This window comes from Equus caballus, chromosome 18 (assembly GCF_041296265.1).
Source record: "Equus caballus isolate H_3958 breed thoroughbred chromosome 18, TB-T2T, whole genome shotgun sequence".
Classification (NCBI taxonomy): domain Eukaryota; kingdom Metazoa; phylum Chordata; class Mammalia; order Perissodactyla; family Equidae; genus Equus; species Equus caballus.
The window spans coordinates 53,176,361-53,202,783 of record NC_091701.1 but is presented as its reverse complement, the minus strand read 5'-3'; the positions used below and the strand labels follow the sequence as shown (position 1 = coordinate 53,202,783).

At 42.3% G+C, this 26,423-nt stretch overlaps 1 long non-coding RNA gene across 2 annotated transcripts in view; it reads right to left on the bottom strand.

Annotated features, from left to right (window-relative positions):
- Positions 1–269: 269 nt before the first annotated feature.
- LOC138918786 (uncharacterized) overlaps positions 270–26,423 on the bottom strand; it is a 35,710-nt gene continuing 9,556 nt past the window's right edge. Inside the window, exons 2-3 of one of the 2 annotated variants that reach the window (XR_011428536.1) lie at positions 10,342–10,445; positions 270–1,609 (exon numbers count right to left, since the gene is read on the bottom strand). This is a non-coding gene — a long non-coding RNA (uncharacterized lncRNA). The remainder of the gene's footprint in view (positions 1,610–10,341; positions 10,446–26,423) is intronic. The other variant, XR_011428537.1, reaches the window with a different exon arrangement.

The window sequence follows — 26,423 nt, the reverse complement described above, 5'->3', positions numbered from 1 at the left end:
TCTTTTCACAAATCCAGGCTATTGTTCGACATAATTTTCTTGGCTCTTGGGGACTTAAATGCAACTGAACAATTTTAAAGAAACCAAAATATGACAAAGGAAATAATAGTCCCCTTTTATAAAGCATTCTCTTCTTTTTCTTTCCCTCCCTCCTCCACCTTCCAGCCACTGCCCTGGGCTGGCGGATGCAACTTATGTCTGAGAATGTTTGAAATTTTAGGGTTTTGACTGCACTGGTTTAACAGAATGTCCGAAGCACTACGCACATATTAGATTACCATAAATTAAAGAGCTTTTATTTTTTTTTAGTATATGAAGACATTGAAAAGCAGTGTATGGCTGGGTCAGGCACAATTGATTGGTTTAGTACCAACTTGGCAGTGAATCTAATCTCCATAGAGTGAGGTGCTCAGTGAATGTGATAGCTGCTCTACGCTGAGCCAAGGAAAACTACTTTAAATAATTTCCATCTTGGAAGTTATTTGTGAATTTCAAAAAGCAAATAGCAATACATCTACTTCTTCCATTTTACTTTGCTGTTTTTCTCTTCTTAATCTTCCAAAGCCTTCTCATTACTTTAAAAAATCTTTTGAGTTCTATTTTCTTGTTCATCTTATATGTAATAATAATGATGGTGATAATTGATATTTATTAAGTAATTAATATATGCAGGGTGTGGAACTAAGCACTTTATACGTATTAATTCGTTTAAAACTCATAGTAGTCTTATGAGGTTAGTACTGCTATTATTTCCATTTTCCAGATGAGGACATTTGCCCAAGGTCCATAGCTAACAAGTGGCAGAGCCAGGTTCAGGACCCAGGGTTTCGAGTTCTGACACCAGGCTCTTATGCTTAGTACAAAGTGTTTTTTCATTGTTTTATTCATGTATTCCTTTAGAATTCCTTGACTTGACTTGCCTCTAACCTTCGTTCATTTCACAGTAGAGCCATTGAACACTCATTTGTAATTAAACATAAGTATAGCAGACTTGTGATACCTTCATGGGGTAAGAAAGGCAATTCTCCCAGCAACTAAAGCTCATCTAAGAGGTTTGTTCTAAGGAGAATGAGTCCAGGAAACTACAACAGAGTGTTTTCCTCCAATATCCCCTCCTACCACTACCTTCCATGACATGAGAAGAAAAAGCTATCAGTACAGAGAAAAATGGAGACTCTCTCTAATTCTGGCAACGAGAATATCACAGGACAGGCAGGAAGTGAGTGAAACCCAAACTAGAAACAGGCTAGTTTTGGAGGCTGGTAGAGATAAAGGCTTGATCTAAAACTTAGTCAACAAAGTAAAAAGGAGAGTTAGGAGCAGCCAGGGCAAAACCCCAGGTCAGCTCAGCAGCAAGACAAGAAGTCGACACCGAGCAGGGGTTAATGCAAGAAAGAGTTTGTGTACAAGTCCAAGAATGAAGGCTGCAGGGGTTGACGTGAGTCCAGGTCAGGAAATGAAGGTGAGGAAGCCATGACTTGCCTTCAGCCCCCGCAGGCCACAGTGCCTGCAGCAGGGCCTCCCCTGGAGGCTCCACCGTCTTTCTCTTCCTGGTGTCGTGTTCCAATCATGAAGCTCGATCTGCTAATCCTGGTAGATAGTCCAGATCCTATGTGAAAAAGAAAGAAAGAAAAAAATGTTTGAGAATGTAAAAGAGCTTAAATAGAGCAAATTGAACTTTCACCAATTTATTTTTTCTGTAAGAACAGCCATTAGAGAAGGATAATGAAAGTTGAAATCTTCATATTTATAAATTTCTGTGTCTGGGGTTTGCAAGGTTTCTAAAGACGGTCATTTGTCAGCTCTGGGTGACATCAGCTCAACTATGATGGAAACCACAGCTGGGTCAAGGCATGGTCATGGATATGCAAGAAAGAGACAGAGCCCATGGCTTCCAAATAAATTAGGAGCCTTCCAGGTCAGAAATCCACGACCCCAGGGCACAGCCAAATCTAAGAACTGAGAGAAATAGTCAGGGCTTAGAAGCGAGCTTGGGTGGCGGGATGCACGCCCAAAGCGTTCTTTGTCATTCTGGCACAAAGATGGTGCCTCAGAGGTACCAATTCAACCTCTGACGAAGCTCCTTCTTACCTTCAGTTATTTGCTGCTTCTTTTTGACCATAAAAGTGATAGTTATTAATTGATCATTAGACAAATTAGCTTCAATTCCAGACTCTTCCTTCACTCTCACCATAGCACTTCAGCACATGATTTGGTTTCCCACAGAGACCAACAGAATCGCTAATACTGCCGATATTTGACCAAAATCACTGTATCACCTTGCTTCCTGTGGAAATTAGACTTTATGCTTCCTATTCTCCCAAGAGGTAAGAAAGCATCAGAATGAAACAATATAAATCTGCATAAAGTATTGCTCTAATCTTATGCGTCTAAGTTTACAAGCCAGATTTATGGTTTCTCATTATTTGGTCCTGGAAAACTACACAAATTATAGACGAAATGCCACCAAATGAACTTGGGTTATGGCTGGATTTTCCCTGAAATAGAGTACAAAGTTTCAGAACTTTCAGCACACAATCCTATCAATTATCCCTTTCTCTTAAAGAAGCCATTATTAAAGCAGGAGCATAGATATTCATGTCTAATTGCAATGGCTTAATGTGCCATTTAGAGGAAGACGTAAATGAATATGAATACCTGGGGTCAGTGTGACGCATTTGATATTAGGCTCTTAGAAAGAGACTAGTACCCTTAGAGGACTTATAATTTAACCCACTCAATTTAAAATAAGAAAACAGAGACTTAGAAAGGGTGGCTGGCTTGCCCAAGGTTGCACAACCACTTCGAAATAAAGCTCAGACTAGCTTAGAGCTCAGGTTTCCTCTCACATTAAACTCAGTCTTGGTTTCCTCTTGTGTTAAAGGGCTGAGATAGGTAATCCCCAGTGAGATCCCTCCCAGCTTTCAAATATTCTGATTTCCTAGGTCTGAGTAAGCCTTCATGCCAGCATCAGACACTGTCCAAGCTTCCATGCAGCTCTGACCTGGGAGGCATAGCAGCTTCGGCATCAGAGCCTTCCCCTTGCAGCCCAAGCAGGTCATTCACAAGTCTTCAAGAGCACGAATTCCTCTCCATGGTCATTTGTGGCGTTGGGTAAAAATCTTTGAGCCTATACCCCACTCACTCTACCAAGTACCACCTCTTGTTCAAATCCTTTCTTTTGATCAGGAAGTCTTGCCCTTTTGGCTAGAGTCTGTGGCTCCTCCCCTCTGACCCCAGCTCAGAGTGCCCTGGCATGCTGGCCTGGCCCCCAGTACTCACATCCCTCCCGACCCAACTGGGGGCCTTGGAGGGACCCTGGGGTCGGGGATGGCTACGTAATTTGCGGGTCCCAGTACAAAATGAAAATGCAAGGCTTCTTGTCCATAATTTGTAGAGTCCAGTGCAAAATGAAAATGCTATTAAAGATACTAAAATATAAAGCTTTTTCCTTTCTTCTATGACCTTGTTCTCTCAAGTTGTTTTGGTGTTTTTTATTTCTTATTTAATGTCATTCTAACGAAAGAAAAATTAAAATTTCAAATGATTGGCGTGAATTTTACTGTTCATCTTTATATTGCACAATTCCGTTTTAAATGCAAATATAAGAACAATCAACTTGTATGTGGAATCACTGAAATGGCACAATTTGTGTTTCCCACCTCATGCATGCATATGTATTCGATTCTTACCAGAACCATGAAAATGCTGCACAAAACTACCTCAGTTCTTTATTTTGCTTCTTGTTTGATACACTCACATTCTACCAATACTTTCTATCTTCAGCTTACTGATGCGTGAGGAAGGACGGAAAGGAAAAAGAATTGTGGGTTGCCCTATCCTTCTCTTTCCTTCAACGTCATCATTTCCAGCACAAGTGGTTAGTTAATAAGGAAAGTAATATGGGTAAGAAAGAATATGATAGTGTTCCTTGGTGTTTCTTAGAATACTATTTCCTTCTTTCTGTGTTAGAAGCAAGTTCTGCTTCAAATAGAAAGTGTGGCCTCTTGCGGACGTCAGCACCCCGATTGACTCAGTCATAGATTGAACGTTCTCACCTTGTAGTGGAGTCTCATGGAACTCCTATGCATCATGGGTTCACAGGAATTCTGTGCTCATGGAACTTCGTGAATGCTGTATGTAAGAGTGGACACGCATATTGCGATATGTCCTCTGCTCACACACATGCTCCATTGCCCCATTCGACTTCATTTACAAAACACAAGTTCAAAGATAAAACTATTCCGAATTTCGTGATGGCAACAGCAGAGCATTGAACCAGCATGGGACCTTTCTGAGTTGGGGCTCCTGTGCAACTACACAAGTGGCACATTCATAAAGTTGGCCCTGCCTGGGATACATGTTATTGTGCAACTAGGAAATTATCCAGTGACATCCTGAAATATAGGGACCTACACTACTGTGACCAGAAGGGTAGCAGACAAAGACCCTATAGCATAGAACCAGCAAGGATCCTGTTTACACAATGGGGCAAAATTCCAGGTGAGTGCTTCTGGGCTTCAGAGCTGAGATAGGTCCGCTTGTCTAACTGGCGCTCCAGGACGCTTGCTCAACGGCCCCTCAGAAATCCTTTCCTGATCCATGAGCCCCAGCACGTCCTGGACGATGTGACAACCTTAGAAATGCTTCTAATGACTTAGACAGCCAGGGGACCCAAAGCCCCTTTCGTTTCCCTTCCTGCTCCTCCTTTTCCTTCTTCTTATTTTCTGAACTAAACTCATGTTTTGCAGTCCCTGTCTGCAAGAATGGAACAGAGGTCAGTGGCCTACAGGAAGGGCTTCGACCTTAGAAACAGAAAGTCCTGTTTGCCTTCCTTAGTTGGGGGAAGGGAGGGATAGGCAGTGGGAAATACCTTCCATTCCTCCCCTTGAGTTTCTACTCCAGGCTGAGCAGGAGGTACTTTCTTGTATCTTCTTGCAAAATGGCAAATCATAAATCAGAGATTAAGTTTTTGGCAGGTTGCCACTCCCATTGTTTGCTGGATCACGCAGCTGTTTGTAGAATCAGAGTTAAGGAAGGGGTTTCTCATCAGAGGGAAGAGGGACAGCAAAATTGAGAGAGGATATCGAGACAGAGCTCAATATGAAAGAGAAAGCCTATACTGGTGTGTCACTTTCTCAACCACCTTGTATACAAGGAGATATTTTTATCCCTAGATTTTTGAAGCAGAGGATTGTGACTTATCAAAGTTAAAATTACGCTGATTCTTTGGAACAAATTTTATGATTATATACCGATTTTTGTGTAAATCAAACCAAAGCACAACCAGTGATCTGAAGGGCTTGGGCAACTTTTGACCAATGCCTTTTCCCGATAGTTATCTAAAGAATTAACCCAATATTCTCATTACTAAGTACCAGAATTTGTATATGAAAGCTGTCCATTGCGCATATCTACATATTGATGTGGAGTGCTATCTATGATGTAGAGTATTGTCCATTAAGAGAAAATGGTCTTAAAGATATTATACATCTATATATCTAGTATCTACATCTATATTTATATATATAAGATATACATCTCTCTCTATATGAGAAAATAGAAAATATAAACAATTTTAGCAGCTCAAAAGCCTTCTTTGATTGGATAAGAAATCTCACGTAACCTGATTTAAGTTGCCAATTTCAATCATTTTTCCTCCTGTGAGAGAGGCAGTCACGTAAACTGATCTAGTTTGGCTGATAGTTAGCAGTTCCAGAAATCCTACACACAGAGTGCTTTTTAATAAAAATGTATACAGGATTGGAATGTTGATAAGACATTTGCAAATGTATATAGAAATATGATAATTTATACTATTTTGTGATAAGACTCCAGGTTGGCATTAGTGATGCGTCATATGATTGCATTAATTGCAAAGAAGAAACTCAAAATGGCATAATTGTGCCTGATACTCAAGTAATAGAAATGGAATTTAAAGTGTTGTTAGAAAATGGAAAATGTTACTGGGGTGAAAAGGCTCTAAAAACACGAGTGCAAAACCAAACCACTAGCACATGTAACCCTTTCAAGGTCGTACGAAGTGCATAGCAGAGCTCCCACGAACACCCATTGACCTGGACAAGGATAAAAGTCCAGTAGGAGGCAAGTATCAACCTCCAGTGAGGCATCTCTGATGAGAGGATGGTCACATGTCGTAATACCCTCGCATCATTAGGTCATAAGGAAATATGCTGGCATCTTTGGTCTAAGGCAGCCTCGCAGAGCAATTCCTGGCTGTCTTAGTATCAGGTGTAGCATCATGCAGTGGTCCGGAGCGTGGTCTCTGCACACCAAACCACCTCAGTTCAAATCTCGGCTCTGCTGCCAATTAATTGTGTGTCCTTGAGCAAATCGCTCTGCCTCTCGGTGCCTTTCAAGATGCGGAGTCATTCATTCAGAAACCGGTGCCTTTCTTCGACTGGTTATAGGGTTTGAATGAGTCAGTACTTGTAGAACTCTTGAGATAGTGCCTGGCACATAGTAAATGAGACATAAATATTTTTTTAAGTAAAAAAAATTTTTAGTTGGTTATGAAATGTGTGCATGGTGTTTTTCTATAGTCAATATAAGCTCTAGAGAATCATCCTCTGGGAAGTCTGCTTAGTTATAGAGGGGTTATATATCCTATTCAATCTCAGTGAATGGAGTGGAGATATGAGTTCTACCCTGGCTGACCACACCCTCAACGCAGGTGATTTTCCCTCACCCACAGCCCTGCTGTTGAGGTAGGCCCAGGAGGCCATGTTTGCAGCTCTGCCCACAGCCAATTGGACCAGAGATAAAATCCTGACTAAATCTGAACAAAAAGATTCTCCCTCCAAGACATGTGAAATGGGAGAACTGAAATCTTGACCAGACTAACTTTCGGAAGCTGAAGTTCAAGGTCATGTAGAATCAGAGGTGGGGTGAGCAGCATAGCAAAGACAAAGTCACACACCAGCATCTGTTATGGAGGAGCACAAACCAAGAGCCGTCTACAGGAAGCCAGTCCCTGAGATTCTCCCGGGTCTTTAGAATATATCCTCTTTTCACTCAAGCTAGTTAGAATGGGTTATTGTGCCTGGCAACCCTGAGACAGTGCTAGAACTCATGCTGGGAAACGATTATTGAGCACCTTCTGTTGTGCCCAGCACTGGGCCGGATGCTGAGTGTGAAGAAGGACTGGAAAGAACTTCAATTTACTGAGATGCTCAAGGGGCAGGCAGTGCTGGGCACTTCGATATGTCATCTCTCTAAAGATTTCCGGTAATCCTAGTACATCAACCTTGTCCCCTGCTCATTGGGAAAGACACTGAGGATTAAAGAAATTAAAGGCTTTCCCAAGAAATGGTAGTTAGAATTTTATTTCAATTTATCCAATTCTAAGTCCCAAGCTCCTTCCGAAAAAATTTTAAAAGTCTGTTCAAGAGCACGCACATGAAAATGTGCACCCTGTAGCTCTAATTCTTCATATTATCCCAAATGCATTCAGTGACTGCAGTGAGCAACATTATAACAAGAGAACCAAAGACAGCTGGCCTCTGCCCGCTTCCATTCTAGCTGGCAAACCAAGGCCAATAAATGTAAGGTCTTAGCCTTCAATGCAGGAGAGCATTTTAGCGGTAGGGGAAAGAATAAGTGCAGAACTGGGTTGAACTTGGGTGAGGAAGTTGAGGAATTTCCCTTCTGTAATGATTAAAGTAAGAGGAAGCTGTCGGTTCATCTGGGCTCAATCTAACAACTTCCCTATTGTCAGGAGACCCCAGGGAAGTCTCCATGTGGAAGTCATCTCTCCCTTCTCTCTATTCCCACAGCACTTGGTTACTATCACGTTTGTGGGTTTTTGTGGTTTTTTTTGAGGAAGATTAGCCCTGAGCTAACATCTGTGCCCATCTTCCTCTATTTTATATGTGGGATGCCTGCCACAGCATGGCTTGATGAGCGGTGCGCAAGTCCTCACCAGGGATCCGAACCCGCCAACCCCGGGCCACCGAAGTGGAGCATGCGAACTTAACAGCTATGGCACCAGGCCACCCCGTTACTAACATGTTTCTTGCATCTAAAAGTAGATATCTGTATTAGATGCATTCTGGAAACTCTTTTCCAGAATTGTGCAAGCCAGAACAGCATTCTGAGATGATATCATTTTTAACAGATGTCTGTGTAAACAGTTTGTTGAGAAATCTCAGCTCTTTGGCATGTGAATAGTAAAGAATTCTGTTTTACAAGAATTGACACCAACTATACTATGTTCACACTCCCTAGTTCGTTTTACTATGGGAAGTGGTTCCCTTAATGACTACTTGGCTAGATTGCATACATTTTTAGACATTTTGGATTATTAAAACAAAACAATCTCCCTCCAGTCCTGTTCTAAAAGTTCAACCCCAAGTTTGGTTTGAAATCATCTCCTGCCCTTCCCCAGCCCAGGGTAGAATTGTACTGGTGGCCAGGGAGGGCCTGACTCTCAGCCCCCTCCTCCGCCTCCTTCTTTTAGATGCTAGTTCCCCAGCTGTGCTTGTTGGGGGGTGGGTAGGGAAGCGTGAAAGGGAGAGATGACTCCTTTAACAGGCCGGCCTCCAATTCTCTGCTTGGTTGGCTGTATCTGCTGTTCGCACTCGACATCTTGGGTTTAGGATGGACAGGTCGTAGCTTCCACATGGCTCATGGCAAGGGGCTTATTTTCATGCAACTAGCTTGAGCCCCATGCCATATTTAGCCATATCTACCAGCTGACTCTGAGCTGGGGGTCTCCAGCTGCATTTCTCTGATGTGTGCACCTCCTGTCCTTGCCCTCCCTGAAGCACTGATGCTGACAGAACTGTAGGTCCCAGGATCATCTACAATTTGTGGCGAACTCTCAGGCCTCTGGGCAAGCGAGGGACCTATCTTCTACCCTCATCCAGGAACATGACTGACATTCACCCATTCTCTTTTCCTCTGCTCTGGTATGATAGGGGCAGATCCGCAAACCTAGTAGCTGAGTAGTCAGTCAAGCAAAGAATGAAATGTCGGTCTTGTCTTCTTGTAGATGCCCCCATCTTTACAAGATCCTGATGGGGCCCTTTTTCTTTGGGCTTTGGGTAAGGAAGGAAGTAGCTCTTCTTCTCCTATTGCTGTACAAAGACTGAAATCCCCAACATCTCTCTCTCCAAAGAGTGTGACTCATTCTCTTTAAGAGCTGCTGGGAGGTGCCAAGCCCCACACAGGAGCAGGCCACTGCTCTTAAGATGAACAAAAGGAAGTTCCCACTGGACATTCTGTCAAAACGAATTAGTCACCAACATACCCAACACACCCTCAAGTCTAAGTCAAACAATAATAATACGTTTACTTGTATAATTTTAATGTCTTTATGACATTTTTGTAAAATTTTATTTTCATCAGGTGATATTTTTGCTCAGGGGCAGTTATCTATGATTTGTTCTGGATAAGGCATGCCCACTGGGGATATTACCAGAAAAGGAAAGTGGGAAGGAAGCGGGAGAATAAATATCTATTATTTCATGAGGGTCGGTGGATAAATGGTCATTCTGCCTTGTTCTCCCTTGACTAACACACACACGTGCACACACATGCACCTCCTAACTCAGGGATGGGGGAAGCCGTTTCTCCTGCAACACTTCACCTCATCTATTTTTTTTTTTAAGTATGATTTTTGGTGAGGAAGATTGGCCCTGAGCTAACATCTGTTGCCAATCTTCCTCTTCGTTTTTTTTCCTTCCCAAAGCCCCAGTACATAGTTGTATATTCTAGTTGTAGGCCCTTCTAGTTCTTCTATGTGGGATGCCACCACAGCATGGCTTGATGAGTGGTGTGTAGGTTCATGCCCAGGACTCAAACCCACGAACCATAGGGCACCAAAGCAAAGCTCAAGAACTTAACCACTCAGCCATGGGGCCGGCCCCCTCATCATTTCTTTTATACAATCACAAGAGACATGGGTCCTGACACCAATCTTTAGGGGAGAACCAGGGAAACAAATCTGGATGAGAAAGAAGAAAAGATATGGAATTTCTTATAGGCAATACTTTTCTGTATCTTTTTATGATTTAAGATGGTATTTAGGATGGTATATATGTTATTTGCTTTGAGTCTGAATTCAAAAATATTATGTAATACTTACTATTACAATTGTATAATAATTCATTGGGTTTTAAAATATTGAACATTAAATCTCCAAACAGTTAAATCTAATAATTGAATTTATTGATAGAAGAGGAATTGGTGGAGTGCGGAACAAATTTTGGACAATTTATTATTTTTTCTTTTAAGACTGTTGTCTTGGTCTGTTCTGGCTGCTATAACAAAAATACCACAGACTGAGTGGCTTATAAACAACAAACATTTGTTTCTTACCATTCTGGAGGCTAAAAGTCCAACATGATGGTGCTGGCAGATTCAGTGTCTGGTGGAGGCCTGCTTCCTGGTTCATGGGCAATAGCTTCTCACTGTGTCCTCACCTAGTGGAAGGAGGGAGGGGGCCTGGGGGTCTCTTTTATAAGAACATTAAACCCATCATGAGGCCCCACCCTTATGACCTAATTGCCTCCCAGAGGCCCCTCCTCTTAGTACCACATTGGGCACTAGAATTTCAACAAATGAATTTGTGGGGGACACAAACACTCAGACCATAGCAACTGTGGTTCCTCTTCCTCTTGTCTTCCCTTTTTTCTTTTCTTTAAAAATGATTTATTAATTTCTCTCCCTTAACTTGGGGTGGCAGGACCCTGGGGCTGGAGTAAAGGAGGCAGTCAGGGCCTGGGAGGTCGATGAGGTTTGTGCGATCTGCAGGGCCCGAGCAGAGGGGTTGGGGTCCAGAGGTTGCTGTCATACAAGGAAAATAAGCAGATAAATATGTGAACAGATAACGGGAGCAAGCTTTTTCACAGTTGGAGAAAGGGGTCATAAATATTGAGAAAGTAAAGACTAAAACGGCCCCTGTAGTGTTGAAATGGAGTAGAAACTATTGGTGTAAACTCATGTCTTTTAATATATTTGCATAGATATAGAAATAGACACAAATGTGTGTGTGTGTATATATATATATATAAACATACATACATTTCTGAGCTCTGTCGACTGAGAGGGCTTAGAAGCAATGAGGGCCCGTGGCACCCAGATCTTGTTTCTAAATGCCATTCTCCACTCACAGCAATCAGGGCTCTTTGGAGAAAGGGCTGAGGCAGGCAAAGTACAAGATGAGCCTGGAACGTCTTGTTGTTCCAGAAAATAAGGAACTCTCAAAAAGTTAAGGGGACTTGTCAAAAATCCCACAGAAACCAGCTTGAAGGGGCTCCCACTACCCAAATGGGGGATAATTTGAGCAATAAAATGATGATGTAACGGCTTATGAGCCGTTGAATGAAACGGAAATCCATGGATCTTGCTGATAGGAATAAATAAATAAATAAATGACGGAAAAGGGAAATTTCTTTTTTTCAGTAGAAAGCAAACTAATGGATGTTAGCTTGAAATTAGAAATTAGAAAAACAAAATTTGGCAGCTATTGTGATAATATTTTATTCAGGCAAAAATCATATAAGGGTGATAAAATAAGACGGGCATTTGTCGAGGAAGAGGATATTAACATGATTTTAAGGTAGTGCCTATAAGATACTTCTCAATTACAAAGGAAAAAATAATAATAACTTACAGTGGAGAAACCTGGCAAATACCACCTTAACCAGCTGATAAGAGCTAACATGACCAGTGATGGGACGTATCGATGTTATGTCTTTCCTACCATGATGTGCTGAGAAAGACATAACCTCGCTTTGGTGATATTCCTGCCCCAAATGCATCATCTGAATCTAATCCTGAAGAAGTGTCAACAAACTCAAATTGAGGGACATGGTACAAAATAACCATCCCCTATTCTGTAAAAACATTAAGGTCACAAAAGACAAGAAAAGACTGAGGAAGTGTTCCAGAATTAGGAGACTAAAGAGAGATTTTTATATATGTGACAACTAAATGCAACATGCTATCCTGGATTGATAAGGAATCACAAAGGAAATTTTTTTTTTTCTGCTATAAAGACCATTATTGGGACAATTGGTGAAATTTAAATGAGGCCCTAGGATTAGATAATAATATTATATCAATATTAATTTCCTGATTTTGACGGTTGTTCTGTGATTAGGCAGGAGAGTGTCCTTGTTTTTTTAGGAAACACACAATGAAATATTTAGGAGTTTAACTTACCCTCAAGAAGGAAAAAGAAAGAGAAAAAAAGAAGAAGAAAAAATGTATATACAATAGGACAAGAATGATAAGACTAACCTTCACAATCGGAAGTTTGGGTAAAGGGGATACACATGGATTCTTCTTCCACCTCGTCTCTGGGTTTAAAATGACTCCAAAATAAAAAGTTTAAAATGATAAAAGGACTCCCTGTGGCTTACGTTCTACTTTTGTTCGTCAAGGGTGGAGACTGGGCTTCATGCACCTGCTGTCCCTTTTCTGGCCCATTTCCAGGCACATAAGAGAAAAACATTGAATATTTATTTGACTAATTGGTGATTGCACTTGTCTTATCTTCTCACTAAATTGTAAGCTGCTAGAGGGCTTGAACCATGTCTTGTTTCTCTGAATTCCCTCCAGACCCAGCTCGTGTCTTGTGCATAATTGACACCATTGGTTATCTGTAGAACTGAATGGAATTATGTGGCCACTCAAATGTTGTGATAATGATTAGGTTCTAACAGAGATCCTCTTTATGGGCCTGTGAAAACAACCACAGTACTTGAAACTAAAATTCCCCTCCTGGGCCTGTGAAAGCCAGGGTCCAGGTTAAGCAGTCCTTTGTGAAGCTGCATTCTCTTGGAGCAGCATCTCACTCTCCACTGAGTCACTTTTGGCAGGCAGCCCCCCTCTTGGTCTGTGGTCATTACCCTAATGAAGTGCAGCTGGGGTTTCGAACAATGAACTTGCACTCAAGTGGCAGCCGCCCTTAAAAGAACAGTACCCTCACCCACTCAGAACCCTCCCAGGCCAGAAATTGGCCCAGTGGTTTTACGTCTGGATGGGATGTGGACCCACAGGGAGCCAGAAAATGGCAGCTGCAAAGCATGCTATTGATAGAGAAAATTTCAGTTTCAAGTTAAGTGGAAACCTTGCTCTGAGTGAGAGGCAAGACTTGCCATGTATTTCAAAGCCACTACTGTAGTTTTTGGACAAACTATATTTGCAAAGGAATCTGACACAGATTTCACCTCTGGACAGCTGTCCTGTTCGTTCTGCCCTGACTAGATGCAGGGTGAGCTGGAAGTCAGTCTTCAGGACGGTGAACACAGAGGGGCTCCCAGCAAGCTACAGGATCGCAACAAGGAAACCTCCAGGTGATAAGGATTTTCCAAGTCTTTTTCCCTGATGAAAAAATGTTTTTCCGTGTAAGCCTGTATAAATCACTCATCTGACACAGAAATCAACATTTCCTAAGAAGACAGAAAAATAATAGCTGGTAATAACCCAAACACTGAGAGTTCCCTCCTTGGCAAACTACTCTCACAGCTTTACACGATGATGTCATTTAATCCTCCCAAATGCCCTGTGGAGCAGGAACTCCTCCAGCCAGCAGACAGAGCAGGCACCTGAGAAACTTGACCAAGCCAGAGCTGGTAAGTGGGGGGGCCACAGCTCAAACCCAGACACTCTGACTGCAAAGTCAATGACTGAAGTCGGATCTTTCAAAGTTGGGGTATTTTTCCAAAGAAACCTTGAATTGGCACTTAAATACAGACATCCTACTGTGTTGTGTGTCCTGAAACTTATATAATCACACGCACACAAACATACACACATGCTTTGAACATTGAGCATAACCACGCAACATTAACGATTATAAACAATAGGAGAATAATACAAGAACATCAGAAACGCTTATATTGACTGTTAGGGACATTGGCAAGAATCTGAAACCAGTGTTAAAAGTGCAGAATGTGACACAGTTGAAGTCATGCTGGTTTGAAAGGTTAAAAAAGTTTCCCAGGTAGCTCAGCCAGCAACATGTCCACTGTCGGGAGTGCTTGCTTCCAATCGGCCTCACGGCACGGGAGGATAAAAGCCGGCGGCTGCTCCCTGGCTGTTGACGGACTGCAGAGAGGCCAACGAGAAAGCGTAATTGATGGGCCTCATTGGACTTAGAAATGCAGACTGGACACATGCAAAAATGTGGCTCGTGGAGGTACATGGACCCATTAGCAGGCTCAGTGAGAATGGGCAGGCTGACTGATGCTCAGCTGACAAGAATAGGGGAGCATATTAGAGATAAGAAACAGGAAACGACATTTCCAACCAACGTGAAAGAGTTACACAAGTCAGGGAGGAAAGCGATCCGTGTTTCTGAGGCAGCAACACTGCCTCATTATTTGAAGTTTCTGCTCTATCAGTCGTTAAATATACAAGTGCAGAAGGCAAAACAGACACGTTTTTATGAATCCAACAATCATTAGATTGTATGAAACACCTTTTCATAACCATACTATGGCAGTAAGCTGTTCCGAAAAAGCCAGTTATGCAAATGAAAAATGACAATAGGACAGCGGAGAATGCATGAAGCAGGGTTCTGGGGGGCCCTGCTCGATAGCACACCACGAACTCGGTTTATCCGTGGCTCCGGGAACTATCCCACAACATTTAGACAATCTTACAGAGAAGAACAATGTGATCACTTTGATGTGACACTTATTGGTTCTTCACAAACATATTTTGTGGAGTCACTCTTTCCTTATTAAAAAAAGAACAAAACAGAACATCTGAAGACGGCACGTGGACTGCATTACAGGAGCTGGATCGTTGTCGGCTCGGGTCAGGCTTGTTTCTAGTTTAGGGCTCTTCAGCTTGGAAGAGGGGAAGTGGAAACTAGGGAGAGAGTTTCAATGAAACAAGTAGAGACGGGTTTTTTTTAAAAAAGTAATAGAACCTTAAATAAGATTATGGGATATGATATATACCTGTTGCCCGCAGCCGCAAAAGGCAAGAAAGGACAGGTACCGCCAAGGCTACTTGGTTGTTTAAGCAATCAAAGTTTATTGATAAAGGGAAACAGAACAAGGAGCAGGGATAAAGGGGAACAACAAATCGGTACTTACAACATCCACACCACAATCAGCCGGGGAAGTCCCAATAGTTTGTGCGGCGGGTGGGAGTGCCGATGGTCCGGGTCTGAGGCAAAGCGTCCTTTCCTCAGCGAGACCTCCAATTATTCTATGCCTGTGACTCCCTTTTATCCCAAGCTTTCTCTGGGTTCCGACTCAGGGTTTTAGACATTTGGATATTTTGAGTTATGTCTTCTTGTTCCCACGGATGGAGTGTTTTTACCTTTTTGTTCTCATAGATGGATGTTTCTAAGGTCCTGTCAGGTGCCCCTTGGGGTAGCCAGCCCAGACAAGGAACATGACGCAGGACATATTTTTTTGTAACTTGTGCCTTAGGATCAAGGCTGAAGTGGCCATCTTTCACCCCGAGCCCAGACACATTCCTTTGTGTGGGGCCCAGGCCCAGCCCAGCGTCCTTGGAAGGTGGGGCGGGGGCGGGGGGGGGGGTCAATGCTCTCTGTACAATATCCATCTGGCAAGCCTGAGGAAACCTAATTATTATCTTCGAATATATGAATAGTTTACTAACTAGAGGGTGAAAACTACACACACTAAAAAGAGAGAAGTTGGGAATTCAGGAACAATTTCCCGACGGTAAAAATACTTTAGCTTTGGAATGAGTTACCTAGATATCCTTGTGATGCTTCCAGGGGAAAAATAAGGACAATGATAGGAATCAATCTGTCTACCTGGAGTAGTTTCAATCGGTATTTATTAAACTGAAGTCTATAGGGTCTAGAAATTCTAGAAGAACTTTTAAATTTTATGTTTTCATTTTGATCATCACCTAAAAATTATTTTGTATCGGTCTGAACACGACTGCAGTTTGGGAAATAATCGTTGGAGTGCCTAAATCCTCCATTCTTGCCTTCCTTCTATTTTATATTGTTCTAGCATAAACTTTTCTTAGAATAACCAATCACCCCATAAGAGTAATACAATAAGCATATATTCAGTGTTACTGTTTGCTAAAGATGTAATCAAATGTTAAAATTGCAGAAGATAAAGGGAGCGTATTTATTTCCTATGAATTGAGCCATATGGTACTGTGGCATTGGTCATTGAAAATGTTAAGGGGCAGGCCCCATTAAAGAAAAAAACCATGATTCTTCAGAGGGAATACTCTAGCCAGCCCCTCAGATCCTTTTGTTTTAAAGACAGAGGAAATTTTATATATTTATTTATTTTGAGGTTTTTCTGTATTTATTCTCCACAAACAAGAGAAAAAAACATTGGTTCAAAAGAAAAGATTAACTATACATGCAAAATCTTAAGTAATCAAAAGATTAAAGAGTTTGATTTACTGTTTGTTTACCTCATAAATTATTACCTTCAGGTAATGATGAGCACATATTTATCTATAAACTAGTAATTTGCTACTACATTGCCCATGATGCCTCATTGCTTTTCGGTATCTGATTGGGAGAGGCTGACCAGAATTTTAAGAGGTGTGTTGGAGCAGAGCAATGGGTGCGATGCTGTGGGAACCTTGTTCTCACTAAGGATGCCAAGCACATGTAAGTGTCCCATACAGCAAGTGTGGTGGACTCTAACTAAGATAATCATTCAAGTCCAAATTCATTAAAAAGCAACTGACAAGAATGAGCTGTTTAAAATCCCCACTACTTTAGAAATATTAAGTGCCAGGATACACATAACAATTTAGATAACAAACATATGTTTTCCTTGTTTTTAGCTCTCTTAAACCCTTATCTGAGTCCTGCCTATTGCCAAATATAATGACGGGATGTCTTATATATTATATTATTAGATAGATAGATATATTAGAGGGATGTCTCATGATATCAATTATGAAAAGCATTTCAAGTTAACAATAATCTTTAAAAAAAAAGTTTCCTCACTCATTGTGAGCTTTCAAGGATTGTCTTTAAAACTACAGGTTTGAAAACTTTTCCACTTCATTTTCTTTATAAATGAAGGAAGAATGGATGCAAAATACATTCTGAAGTCTCAGATTGTTTTAAATGCTGTAGGCATTAACTAATCCTCAAAAGGCAAGTTCTGATGGTAGCAGGGTGGGTCCTCTGAGGCAGAAGGTCCACAACAGAGATGCGTTGTCTCTTCTTACAAAGATCTAGAAACGTCAAGGTTTAGATGCAGATTTGAGAACCAAAAGGGATACATTCTCCAGTATCACATGAAGTAGTCCCAGTGTAAATTTCGGAGGCTGTGTCTATTGATTAGATAGAGAGACAGATGATAGATAGATATGATTGCTTTGTTCTAAATCTTAATTCAAATACTTTGTGATTTTAGAAATAATAGAGCCATGTTTTCGCCATTAAGCTGAGTGACTGTCCAGCTACATTCGGCCCTGTCTATAGGTTTATGGCTTCCAACTTGTTTAAGACCGTTCCCAGAGTGAGGGCTGATTTGCCACGGTTATGAAGCTTTCAGGATATCAACTATAAGAATGATCAACTACAGCAGTTGAAAATGTGCCTTCTGATACTCACTTGCAACTCCCATTTATGTCTCTAGGAATAGAGAAACGAGGATCTAGGGACCAAATCTGGCCCAGTCAGTAACAGTGTAGGTAACACATAAATATTAATGTTCATTGCAGTTAGTGTGGTATGCAGAAATATCAGAGAATAATTGTTAATTGCCAATACATTTCATTCATGTTACAGAGGAATAAGTGAGAACCATTTTACTGTAATTTTAAAATGATTCCATCATAATAATTATAAAATATTCATTGCATCCCTTAGATTGTTAAAACCAAATTTTCTGAAAATGAATCATTTATACTTCACCTTTATTGCCATTTGCTTTCTATATAGATGTGTCTATGTATCTGTTATTCAGTTTATCAGTGAAATAATCTTCGGTTGTGTCAATTTACTGGTGCCTCTGCACTTAGCATTCTTTAGACAAAATAGGATGTTCAAATAATTAAAGGCATTCATTACAGATTTCATGGTATTTTAGGGGTGGTCATGGTATTAGGGGAGAAGGAGGTCCCTATTTTGCCCTCCCAAGCCACCCGTTGAAAACTTTTCTCTTTCGCTTTATTTATCTCCTTGGATTATTTATATTCCTTTTCAATTCATTTCTGTTCCAGGCTAACAACAACAACAAGTATTGATTAAGTACCTACTGTGTGTCAGACATCATACTAAGCACTTTAAATTTATTACGTCTTTTAATCCTGAAAACAACCCTATGGAGTACTATTTTTTATTCCTGTAATAAATCTGCTTTTGTCTTCTCCTTTTTTCAAAGCAGCACTCCAACTTTCTTTGTAACTACCTCTGCCCTATTCCATATGGTTCTGAAGGGACTGTCAATCAAGTTCCCCGACCCCTTCTCCTTGTCCAAGTGTGGCCACATGACTCAAGTTAAGCCAGTCAAGCCTGCCCTGAGTGACACCAGAATGGAAAACGGTGGTAGAGTCACTTTGATGTCAGAGTGCTGACAAGAACGTGTTTCTTCTGCCATTCAGATCCATGGAGTTGCCGGGTTTCTATTCTTTGCAAGGCCTGATCATGCAATTTCCCTCCAATTCTGGGAGAGAACTAAGGTCATTTCAATAAATTACCCTTTTTGGCATACGTGAGTCCATTTCTGTTGCTTACAACCAAAGAATCCAAACTGACGTGTTCTCATTTTACAGGTGAGGAAGAGGAAACTGGAGCTTAGAGAGGCTAAGTAACTCACCCAAAGTCGATGGTAGAGCCAGGACACACACCCACGTCAGTCAGACTCCAAAACATAGGATCTTAACCATTATGCTCTGCTGACCACTACAGCGAGGTGAGCCAGGGAAAATTTCCTGGAGCAGGAGAGAAAGCCTACACTCACTTTTTCCCTTCCAGCTTTCTGAAACCCTGTGTGCTCTCTTGGATCAGGCACTACACACTCTAGGTTTACTCACTCCAAGTAACGGGTCAAAACTAAGATACAGAAGTGCAAAATGATTTATTCACTTCAGCAATTACTCTTGAGAATATGACCGGATTGTAGGTAACTAAGCCTATGGCATCACTCATTAGGCCAATGATTTTATACATTTTCTTAAGGTAGTGTTATCCTTCTGGATTTTTAGGTCCCAGAGCTCTGAATGTGCCATGTATAAACAGGGTTCAACGGTTATCTTACAGGCAAGGTGACATGGTGTGAGGGAAAGCAAATAAGATTTGGAGTCAGAAGACGGACTTCTGGCTTCAGCTCTGCCACTTCCTAGGCGTCTGACATTGGGAAAATTGGCCTCTCTGGGTCTCAGTTCCCTCATCTGCAGAATGGGAATAGTGACGATTCCCCCTTTATAGGCTTATTGCAAAGATTTAGTTAAATCATGTACCTCTTGGATGAACACACTAGTGAACTATAAAACTCCACAAACATTAGTATTTTTACTTTCAGGATGTAAAGAACTACAGGATTCAATGGCAACTTCAAGAGCATGCTCTGTATTGTACAGACTCTTTCATTGTTGCTCGAGCCACAGTCTTCTTTCTCTTTCTCCGTTTTTTATCGGATGAATGGAAGAGTCTTTGTAATGAAATACGTGTTTCATGTTTCCAATCAGCGAGTATGAGGGTTTTTGTGAGTCTGCCCTGAATTGTTACTCCTTGTGACAATTCTGAAGGAAATCTGTTCTGAAGGGTAACAAATGGGATGGAAAGGACAAATCCCATGGGTCACAGGAGCAGTTCTAGTTCTCATTGGTAATGGTCATAAATTGTTACCATTCAACTGAAGGTCAGCAGCCTCTCTGAAAAGAATCGGTGCTGCACACTCATTTCCCAGGAAAAAGGCGCAGCACAAAGGCTGCCTGGACCCTGGCCCGGCATTCACCTGCTCATTAGGTCAGGCTGAGCTCTGGAGGGGCTCTCTGTACCCCATATTGATCTCTTCTGGTGGTGATTGAAACATATTAATACCCTATCATGGAAACCTGGTGCTTCTATTCCTTCCACTCTGCTTTTGCTGGGGGTCGTATAATGGATACCAGCTTTCCCTCATGCATTCATTCAATCACTCATTCATTCAACACTAAGCATCTACTATGAACAAGGCCTGGGGTTTGAACTCTGGGGGAATTTAAAAAAATATGAACCAGAAATAAACACTGCTATGAAAGTGCATGTAACCCAGTAGGGGCTGTAAGACACAATCATAAATAACTTTAGTCAATGTAACAAAAGGTGGGAAGTATATTTTAAAGAGGAAACTATCTTCAGGGAAAAAAATCTGATAATCTCTTCCAGGCGTGAAGGTGAGACCCTGAAGCTGAAGTTTGGAAGGAGCCAAAGAACTGGCTAAAGGAATTTAGGATGAGCAAAGGAGAGTCAAGAAGAGAAGGAAGTAGAAGGAAAGAAGGAGGGATGGCGGGCAGGCCAAATGGAGGGTTATGCCTGTGGAGAAAAGCAGCCCATGAGATATTCTTACAGCAGAGTGACCGAAGAAATTTCAAGAGGTAGGCTGTATAAGATGTAATCTTATGGCATATATGTTGCAAGAATACAAACCTCCCTCCGTTGCCTCAACTCTCTAGCAAACTTTTTTTCTTTTTTGAGGAGGATTAGCCCTGAGCTAACATCTGCTACCAATCCTCCGCTTTTTGCTGAGAAAGACTGGCCCTGAGCTGACATCCATGCCCATATTCCTCTACTTTATATGTGGGACGCCCGCCACAGCATGGCTTGCCAAACGGCGCCATGTCCGCACCCAGGATCTGAACCAGTGAACCCTGGGCCACTGAAGCGGAATATGGGAATTTAACTGCTGTGCCACCTGGCCAGCCCCTCTAGTAAACTTGACACACAAATGCCTCCTCCTCTGAGTGGTTTGTGTGGTGGAAACTATAAAAAAGGAGGGTGAGGTGAATCCCATATCTGTTGAGAGATGAAAGAGCCATTAAAAATTCAGAGAGAGCGAGAACTTGGAGCCAGAAACGCCCATGAGTTTGTAATTTGCACAAATTCCCGCAAATTTGCAGATGGAGGAGAGGATGGAGCACTTCCATGGGACTGGTGTGAGTCAATTTTATTGAAATCTCAAGGGCAAGTGACCTCTGCTGTAAATCCTCTGCTTTTGGAGCACAAAAGCTGAATAGGAGGGTGTCATAAGACGAGACTCTAGGAAGGAGTTAGTGTGAGTGACAGACTTTAGGAAGGATTTCTTGGGATCAGAGCAGGAAAGAGGACAACCCAGGCTGGGCAAAGGCTGAGCATGGCTGCGGGCCAGCCTAAGACATTTGTTGGCCACAGTTGGCGTCTGGAGGGTTGTCTGCAGAGACAATAGTGGGAGAATAAATTACAAAGCAATTTGGAGCATTGCTTTTATTGAAATAATTGAAAATTTCAATAATTGAAAGCAATTATTGGGGCATAGAAAGCTGAGAACTTCGTTGGTTCTTTCATTATTTGGAAGGCAATGAGGAGCCTACCTTTTTCAAAGTATTTTAGCATTTATGATCTCTTTTGATTTTTATAATCTACTTATTTATAAGAGAAATGAAATAGATGTTATTATTATTCCCATTCTACAGATAAGAAAACCAAGAAATAGATTATTAAAGTTGTTCATAGTCAGCACAGTAAGGAAAAAAACCCCACCCCATATTTCCTAAATTCTAATTCAGCAGCTTTCTTGTGCCTCTAGTGCCCATAAATATCCTCTCTGAATAAACGTGTCTGGGAGGCCCCCGGCATTCCCTGGGGGGGGGGGGGGGGAAGGAGGGAGAATCACTGGGCATGCTCTGACTGATTTTCTTGGGAGCAATTCTGGAGAAGAATTTCTGATGAATAAAATTCTCCACCTCATTACACAAGTAACTAATCTAATCAACCAGTCCAGCAAGTGGGCTAATTTCTGGTGTGTGAGCTTCTGCCTCAGCCCACCCACTCTCTCTGATGCCCTTTCTTTCTACCCAAGTATCAAATCATTGTTAGCAATTCATTCACTCAACTGATACTCCAAGCCAGGCACTCTGGAAGGTGTTGGGAGATGGCCTTTTGGGGACAGTGATCCATCTTGTTGTCCAAAACCAAAACCTTTATCTTTCCCACAAATGAGAATAAGTCTATCATGCTACAAATCGGACTGCCCAGAACCTAAGAACGCCTGGAGGATAAATACCAGATAAATAGTCTTTAAGGCTTCTGTTTCCACTGTCCCCCCATCTCCGCTCATTTTCCAAGTTCTGTGTATTCTGACTCCCAGTCACAAGGGGTGTCACCCCTTCTGACTTTCTGAGCTCCCATTCCTGATTCTGCCTGCATACAAAGCTCAGTCTGGTGGGACCACGTTCTTGCTCTGAAAAATCAGTAGCTCCCTGACCAACAATCCCACTCCTAGGTATTTACCCTCCCCCAAAAAATGAAGCACATACCCCAAAAAGAGAAGGTCTCAGCTGCTTTGTTCACGGTTGTTCATAAACTGGAAACAACTCAAATGTCTACGACAGAGGCATGGATAAACAAAATGTGGTACATTCATACTACTTAGCAACAAAAAAGAATGAACTACGGACACACGCAACAACAGGAATGAATCTCAAAATACCATTTTGAGCAAAAGAAGCCAGACACGAAAGAGTGCCTATTGTGTGCTTCCGTTTACATGAAGTTTAAGAAAAAACAGAACTAACTTATGGTGATAGAAATCAGTACAAAGGTTGCTTATGGGGAAGGGATTATCTAGAAGGGGGCACAAGAGAACTTTCCAGGGTGATGAAAATGTTCTGTATTTTGGAGAATTAGTAAGATAAGTACATACATTTATCAAAACTCATTGAATTGTCTACTGAGATCTGTGCATTTCACTATATGCAAATTTTACCTTAATTAAAATAATTAATAGCGCCCTACTCTCTGTTTAATTATGTACAAATTCATCTGCCCAAACCACACAGACAGAAAGCAGATTGGGGGCTGCCGGGGGCTGGGGGAGGGGAGAACGAGGAGTGGCTGCTACCAGGTATAGGGGTTCTTTTTGCGGTGATGAAAGTGTTCTGAAATTAGATGTTGATGATTGCACAACTCTGCAAATACACTGCAAACCACTGAACTGCACACTTTAAAAGGATGAATTTTATGACGTGAATTCTATCTCAATTAAAAAAAAAATCATCTGGGGGCTGGCCCAGTGGTGCAGCAGTTAAGTTTGCATGTTCTGCTTCAGCGGCCTGGGGTTCACTGGTTCGGATCCTGGGTGCGGACCTATGCACCGCTTGTCAAGCCATGCTGTGGCAGGCATCCCACATATAGAGGAAGATGGGCACAGATGTTAGCTCAGGGCCAGTCTTCCTCAGCAAAAAGAGGAGGATTGGCGGCAGATGTTAGCTCAGGGCTAGTCTTCTTCAAAATAAATAAATAATAAAATAAATCATCTACCCAGCATTCCAGACAGTCACAAGAGGGTTCTAAACTACTTTCTGTCTCAAACACACTAACTGTGGGTTCCTGAACATTCCCGCCTGTACACCTTTGCCTACATTGTTCCTTCTTCCCAGAATCCCAACACACCCCACAACTCCACTTGTGAAATTCTCTTCATCACTCTAGGCTCATCTCAAAAACCATGGCTTTCCTGGTCCTCCTTGCCAATGTGGTCATGTCTCCTCTGAACTTCTGGTACTTGGTAGAGCTCTTGCTTGGGAGCACCTCACCATTTTCTGCCTTGCACTGTACTTACTTGTGCATTTGTCTGATCCTTCTTACTCAACTGTAAGATTAGTGAGGACAAGAACTGGACCTTGCTCATCCTTGTGTCCCCGACAGCACATCAGTGTCACTCAATAAATGCTTGATGAATTGAATTAACTAAGATGCATGAGACCAACTTTATAAATTTCAAGTCAGGAAGAAAATGATATCAACCCAGCGGCAGGTTTTGTGAGGCATAACTGTTTAGGCTGTGAGGGGATTGCCTCCTCCAGGGAGGGTCTCAAACTTTAAGATGTCCTAGGATCACCTGAGGGAACTATTACCCCCCATTCTCCAGTCTCACCCCCGAGGGTTCTGATTCCCACGTGGACTGAGGCCCAGAAGAATCCCAGGTGACTCTGACGCATACACACATTTTAGGAAACCCTGACTTTGAATTGAACATTTACAAATGAATAAAAGGAATGATTTTACTTAATTTATTTTCTCTAGCTGTTTCGTCAGCTGAATTCTTGAACTCTTTATGGAAACATCCTCCTATTGGGAGTTAAAGAGGGCTACGTTTTGAGGGAAGTCTTCCAAATAGTCGAAAGAAAGGTTGTATTATTCACGACGTGTGGGTAAGAACACCATGGTAATTTCTTAACCATGCTAACGTCACAATAACTGGTGCCACCTATAACCGAATCACACTGATACCTCAAACTTGGGGTGAAGTAGTGATTTCCGATCTCCCTTCTTTCACAGCACTGCATTGCTTCCAACCTGGCTTTGGGCAGTTTATTATTCCATAAGAAAACTCACTGAGGGGGTGTGTGCGTGTATGTGTGTGTGTTGGGGAGGGTGTGGTGTGTGGGCTGGTTTTCCACACAAAGTTCTGCACATATGTTCTGAAACTAGAAAATTTTCATAGCACCTAGGCAGAAAGGATAATTCCATCAGCAACCACTCAAATACCCATCTTGAAATAAAAATGGGCCTTTCCCAAAGCCAACATCTTCTAAAGCTCTAAGAAAAATGACGATTCACCTGGATTTAAAACCTAACAACCACAGACAAAAAAGTCTCCTCTCACAACAGTCAAGTCTGCAAGGGGAGATAAAATGAGCATTCAGCAAACCCTCTGACCTAAACAGGAGGCCTGGCACACCTCCCACCAGAAAAGAGAGCTTGAAAGGACGCAGAGACGCACGACTGGAAGCAGAAAGAGTGTGAAGAACCGAGGGCCGTGATCTGTCCTGTGCTCATTTCCTTTTCATTGTGTCCCTCACTTGATCCTCACATTGAGACTCTCCATTAGCTCACGAGAACTCCCAGGAGCTGAGCAAAAGGATGATGTTCCAGCGATGTGTCATCTAGTGCCTGAGCAAGCCTTTGGTTTGCCTTGCATCTCCATGGTTGTCTGTCCTGGATCTTCCTGGCCCTTCCTGCCAGCAACTCCAGGCAGGGCTTCATGTATAAAGCCCAGCAAGGGAGCACTTTGAATTGAGAAGCACTCCTCAGTGGGAGGGAGCCAGGTTCAGTGGCTGGCACCGTCTGCTTTGGTTCCAAAATTAATTAGAGTTACATTTTCCCCCCAAGTGTCGCTGAAATAGTGGCTCTAAAGTTATGTAGTGCCTCACCTAGCTGTACATCTTCCCACCTCTTGTCACAAGAACACAGGGTACATTGAACGTGCCCAGGGAGCGTACATTCACTGGCCATGCGTTGACACATAAGCAGTGTTTATTTGACCTGTAACTTCGAATGGCTTTTGTCCTAGCCATTCAGAGCAGACAAGTCTCCCCAAGAGGTCTAGGGTGGTGGGTCCCCTGATATCTTTTTGAATCAGAGTTAGGGGCGATGAGAGAGGTCAACAGAAGGAAGAGAAAGGCAATTAAGCTCTTCCTTACCCAGCCTGGCTGTTTCTCCCCACACCCCTCCCACACTCCCACCCCTAATCAGCCCAAAATTTATGTTGCCCGAGTAAAGAGGATGGTGGGAATGCCGCGTCTGATGGGCATTGCTGTGGTGAACATGGAAGAGCAGCTGGAGTCACTGATGCCTTAGAAGCCCCAAGACCAGGACAAGGACACCTCAAGGCTGAGGATGTTTTGGCTCACTCTGGGGTGACCTTGGAGATACTGAGTATCTAGAACTGCTGACCTGGAACCGTTGCTGTTCCAGAAGAGACCTAACTAGAACCAACTTGCAGGCACAAGGACTTCATTCTCTGGGTTCACCCCAGCGACTTTTATCCATGGGCAGCTGCAGCTCCTGCTGGAGGCCATGGGCCTCTAAAAAGGCCGAGAACCATTTCTCCAACCATGTTCCAGCTGTGAGTCCTTGAGCAGCTACTTAACCTTCCTGAGCTTCATCTGGAAGCGGAGGGAACAGCTCCTTGATGAAATAATGTGTATCAAAGATTTAGTGCTGTGCCTAATTCTGAGTAAGCACTCATTAGTGGTTACTGTTATTTCTGTTATTCATATTACACAATATTCATATTATTAAAACCGTCTGAGAGTGGTTTTAGACCCGTCCCCACTTGTCTCCGGGCCCCTTTGGCCCTGATGTCAGGGGTGGATGGAGAAGCCTCAGCAAGGGAGCCTGAGATTTAGGAACTTGTCGCCCCTCTAGTGGTGTGACATCAGAATCTTCCAGCCACGGAAGAAAAGGTTTCCTCTCCAGGCTAAATTTGAATGGAAAGGAAGGGGCAGGT